Below are 6000 nucleotides of genomic sequence, written 5' to 3'. Positions count from 1 at the left end.
ACGACGAAATGGTATTTTGGGAGATCCTCTTGTACTACATATTTACTTTGGGACTACGGAACGGTATTCCGGGATATCCCCTTGTACTGCACATTTACATTTGGGACTACGAGATGGTATCTCGGGAGATCCCCTGTTGTGTTTCTGTGTACTGAGCTATTACCTACTATGATTTCATTGTTGTTAAATTTCAGCCTTTATTTTATTGCGGTATTACACTCTATTGCGGTATTACACTCTATCTTGTTTTATTATATATTTACCAGTAGGGCCCTGACCTGACCTCGTCACTACTTGACCGAGGTTAGGCTTGGCACCTACTGGGTATCGATTGTGGTGTACTCATGCTACTCTCTGCACATGTTTTTTGTGTGCAGATTTAGGTACTCCTTATCAGCCGCACTATCAGTGAGCCAGGACAGCTTTGGAGACTTCAAGGCATATCTGCCGCATCCGCAGATCTCGGAGTCCCCTTCTACTCTTTTTCATGTCCATTATCTTCTGTATTTTTCCTTTGTTAGACTCTGATATATAGAGACACTAGATTTTCCTTCTGTAGTTTATGATTTACGATGTTCCGGGTTTTGGGATTGTTGTGTATTTTTGAATAGTTGGTTATTGTACATGCCAAGTGGCATGGTTCCCAGTTAGTTGTTAAATTTATGTTTTCATTTCATTATTCCACAAATGTTAGGCTTACCTAGTTGTAGAGACTAGGTGCCGTCACGACGTTACACGGAGGGGAATTTGTTTTGTGCCAAGTTGGTATCAGAGCTCTAGGTTCATAGGTGTCGTGAGTCACAAACCAGTTTATTAGAGTCTCCTAGATGGGTACGGAGACATCTGTACTTATCTTCGGGAGGCTATGGAACTGTTAAGAAAATTTAACTACTTTGATTCCTTATCATGCGAAAATTGTTGACTTCAAGAATTCTAAACTCATGTATTCTATTCTCTCACAGATTGTGAGGACACGTACAAGCGGATCTGATAAACAGGCACCCGCACCCCCTGCTAGAGCTGTGAGAGGCCAGGGCCAGGGTAGAGGTCGAGGACATCCACGTAGTGCAGCCAGAGCACCCATACAAGCTGCTACAGAGGAGCCCCTAGTAGCTCCAGCTGGAGGGCAGACACCTGAGGTACCTGTTTCTGCACCAGCCCTCCAGGAGACTCTAGCCCAGTGTCTGAGCATCTTCAACACCTTAGCTCAGGCTGGATAAATTCCACTTGCTCCTGCCACATCCCAGGCCGGGGAGGAGCACAGACTCCCATCGCCGGTACTCCGGAGCATCGGGTTCAGGTCGACCAAGTTCCAGTGATTGTACCAATGCAGTCGGTAGCTCTAGCTCAGCCTGAGGTTAGGGCGGCAACTTCTGAGGAGGAGCAACTCAAACTTGAGAGGTACAAGAAGTACCACCCACCTACCTTCAGTGGATTGGCTACATATGATGCTCATGGTTTTCTGGAAAAGTGTCATCGTATTATACGCACCATGGGCGTAGCAGAGATGTGTGGGGTTTCTTTTACTACATTCAAGCTTAGAAGAGTAGCCTATCAGTAGTGGCATGCTTATGGGTTGAGTAGTTCGGCTGAAGCAGCTTCACTTACATGGACTCAGTTCTCGGACCTGTTTTTGAGAGAGTATGTCCTTCAGAGCCTCAGGAACTCATGGCGCGCGGAGTTTGAGCACCTGCGCCAGGGTGCTATGACTGTGTCAGAGTATGCAGTCTGTTTCAGTGATTTGGCCCGACATACACCGGCCTTGGTTACCACGGTTCGAGAGAGGGTTCGACGGTTCATTGAGGGACTCCACCCCAGTATCCGGATTAGTATGGTCAGGGAGTTAGAGATGGATATTTCTTATCAGCAGGTTGTGAGTATTGCTAGGAGATTGGAGGGCATGCTTGTCCGAGATAGAGAGGAGAGAGAGGCCAAGAGGTCTCGAGAGACTGGTTATTATTCTGGAGCTCGTGTCCCAGTAGCTCGCCATGGTAGGGGTTATGTGAGTCACCTTGTTCATTCAGCTCTTCCAGCCGCCAGTGGTGTTCCAACTCCTTCTAGACCCCAGGAGCCTTATTATGCACCGCTAGTATCCAGTGTGCTTCCTGCACGAGGTGTTCCTAGCGGCCAGTCCAGCAGATTTGGCCCGAGCCTGCCACAGCAGCCACGCCCTCCCAGAACCTATTTTGAGTATGGCGACACTCGCCATATGGTGAGGGATTGCCCCAGATCTAGGAAGGGTGTACCTCCATAGACTTCTCAGCCACAGCGTGCTCCATCGGGTCCTCAGGCTATGATTACAGCACCAGCTGCCACCCCACCTGCTCAGCCAGCCCGAGTAGAGTTCGGGGAGGTAGAGGTCGCCCTAGAGGGGGAGGCCACGCCAGATATTATGCCTTTCCTGCTCGTACAGAGGCAGTCGCTTCTGATTCTGTCATTATAGGTATTGTCCCGGTCTGACATAGAGATGCGTCGGTATTATTTGACCCAGGCTCTACATATTCTTATGTGTCCTCTTATTTTGCCCCGTATTTGGGCATATCTCGGGATTCTTTGAGTTCCCATGTTTATGTGTCCACTCCTATGGGAGATTCTCTTGTTGTGGACCGCGTGTATCGGTCGTGTTTGATTGCTCTTAGTGGTTTTGAGACCACAACTGAATTTTTATTACTCAGCATGGTGGACTTTGATATTATTTTGGGCATGGACTGGTTGTCGCCCCATTATGCTATTCTTGATTGTCACGCTAAGACCGTGATGCTGGCTATGCCAGGTTTACCATGATTAGAGTGGAGAGGTACCTTAGAGTATACTGCCTGCAGAGTTATTTCATTTCTTAAAGATCAACGAATGGTTGAGAAGGGGTGTGACGTGTATCTAGCTTTTGTAAGAGATGTCAGTATTGATACCCCTACAGTTGAGTCAGTTCCAGTAGTGAGGGACTTTTCAGATGTGTTCCCAGTTGATCTTCTGGGCATGCCGCCCAACAGAGATATTGATTTTGGCATTGATTTATTACCGGGAACTCAACCCATTTCTATTCCTCCAAATCGTATGGCTCCTCCTAATTTAAAGGAGTTGAAGGAGCAGTTACATGAATTGCTTGACAAGGGCTTCATTAGGTCCATTGTGTCACCTTGGGGTGCTCCTCTCTTATTTGTGAAGAAGAAGGATGGTTCTATGCGAATGTGTATTGATTATCGCTAGTTGAACAAAGTCACAATGAAGAACAGGTATCCATTGCCTCGTATTGATGACTTATTTGATCAATTACAGGGTGCTAGAGTGTTCTCCAATATTGACTTACGTTCAGGATATCATCAGATGAAGATTCGGGAGCCAAATATCCCGAAGACTGCCTTCAGGACTCGGTATGGTCACTATGAGTTTCATGTTATGTCTTTTGGGCTGACCAATGCCCCAGCAACTTTTATGCACTTGATACATAGTGTGTTCCGGCCTTACCTTGACTCATTCGTCATTGTGTTTATTGACGACATTCTGGTATACTCCCGGATCGGGAAGATCATGAGCAACACCTGAGGACTGTGCTCCACACTTTGAGAGAAAAGAAATTATATGCGAAATTTTCAAAATGTGAGTTTTGGCTAGACTCAGTTGCATTCTTTGGTCATATAGTATCGAGTGATGGGATCCAGGTGGATCCGAAGAAGATTGAAGCAGTGCAGAGTTGGCCCAAACCGTCCTCAGCTACAGAGATCTGAAGTTTTCTTGGTTTGGCGGGGTATTACTGTCGATTTATAGAGGGTTTCTCATCTATTGCAGCACCTATGACTAGGCTGACCCAGAAGGGTGCTCCCTTCAGGTGGACAGAGGAATGTGAGGAGAGCTTTCAGAAGCTCAAGACAGCATTGACTACAGCCCCAGTATTGGTATTGCCTACAGGTTCGGGGTCTTATACTGTATATTGTGATGCATCGAGAATTGGACTTAGTGCAGTGTTGATGCAGGATGGTAGGGTGATTGCCTACGCGTCCAGGTGAGCTAATTTCGGGTTTGATCCAATTTATGATTTTGAGTTTAATTTAAATTATTATCTATCATTTTTCTTGCCGGTGATCCCGGACTAAAATCTATTTGGTTTCTATCCATTAAGACCATTTGAAAAATCAATTTCGGAAGCAGTTGGGTCAAGGTCTGAGTCAACTTTTACCATATTATCTTGACTGAATTTAATATGATCTATTCTATTATTAACTCTAATTTGTGTTGTAGATGATGTAGAAGTAAAATCTACTACATAATCAATTGGAGAAATATAAGATGAGTTGGATCTAGTTAGTCTAGATGATGAACTCATGTTATCAATTTAAGTTTGTTCATTAAACCCGATATTAACAGTTCCATCTAAGGTTTGCTCAATTTCTGTAACCTCAGTATTACTAGTGTTCTGAGGAGCTATTGTTTCCTCTATGACCCATTCTGTGGGAAAATTAATTTCGCCCCATTTAATAGGTCTTCTGGTAGTAACTTTAGATCTACCAAAATTAGTTTCTATTAAAATAGTTTCATTTTTGAAATCCATAATTTTGCACATAGAATTTAAAGTACAAAAAGGCTAAGAACATCTTGAGGGGTCGGTCTAGGATAGTAGAACATATCCTAGGATAGTAATACCATTGGAAGCAATCCTTGTAATTTGAGTCAACCTTTACCATATTATCTTGACTGATTTTAATATGATCTATTCTATTATTATCTGTAATTTGTAAAGTAGATTCTCTAGAGAAAAATCTACTGCATAATCAATTGGAGAAATATAAGATGAGTTGGATCTAGTTAGTCTAGATGATGAACTCATGTTATCAATTTGAGTTGGTTCATTAAACCCGATATTAACAGTTCCATCTAAGGTTTGCTCAATTTCTGTAACCTCAGTATTACCAGTGTTCTGAGTAGCTATTGTTTCCTCTATGATCCATTCTGTGGGAAAATTAATTTCGTCCCATTTAATAGGTCTTCTGGTAGTAACTTTAGATCTACCAAAATAAGTTTCTATTAAAATAGTTTCATTTTTGAAATCCATAATTCTGCACATAGGATTTAAAGTACAAAAAGGCTAAGAACATCTTGATGGGTCGATCTAGGATAGTAGAACATATCCTAGGATAGTAATACCATTGGAAGCAATCCTTGTAATTTGAGTCAACCTTTACCATATTTTCCTGACTAATTTTAATATGATCTATTCTATTATTATCTCTAATTTGTAAAGTAGATTCTCTAGAAGGAAAATCTACTACATAATCAATTGGAGAAATATAAGATGAGTTGGATCTAGTTAGTCTAGATGGTGAACCCATGTTATCAATTTGAGTTGGTTCATTAAACCTGATCTTAAAAGTTCCATATGAGGTTTGCTCAATTTCTGTAACCTCAGTATTACCAGTGTTCTAAGGAGATATTGCTTCCTCTACGACCCATTCTGTGGGAAAATAAAATATATCCCATTTAATAGGTCTTCTGGTAGTAACTTTAGATCTACCAAAATCAGTTTCTATTAATTATCCCATTCTGTGGGAAAATAAAATTTATCCCATTTGCACTTCGCTCGATATTCTACGGGCGTGAGTAGCTCCGTGTGATGTATTTTGACTTATGTGAATCCTCGGTTTTGGTTTTCAGGTATTTCGAAAAAGAATTGGAAGAAAGAATTTCATTATTGAAGCTTTATAATTGGTAGAGTTGACCAAATTTGACTTTTTAGCATCTGACCTCAGATTAGAATTTTGATTGTTCTGTTAGCTCTGTTGGGAGATTTTGGACTTAGGAGGGCATCCGGATTGTGATTTGGAGGTACGTGGCTGAATTTGGCTCGAAATGGCGAAAGTTGAAATTTTGGAAAAGTTTGATCGAGAGTGGACTTTTGGATATCCGGGTTGGATTACTATTCCGGAAGTTGGAATAGGTCCATAATGTCAAATGTGACTTGTGTGCAAAATTTAAGGTCAATCGGACGTGATTTGATAAGTTTCGGCA

This window comes from Nicotiana tomentosiformis, chromosome 4, assembly GCF_000390325.3.
Source record: "Nicotiana tomentosiformis chromosome 4, ASM39032v3, whole genome shotgun sequence".
Taxonomy (NCBI): domain Eukaryota; kingdom Viridiplantae; phylum Streptophyta; class Magnoliopsida; order Solanales; family Solanaceae; genus Nicotiana; species Nicotiana tomentosiformis.
This window is presented reverse-complemented; position numbering follows the sequence as displayed.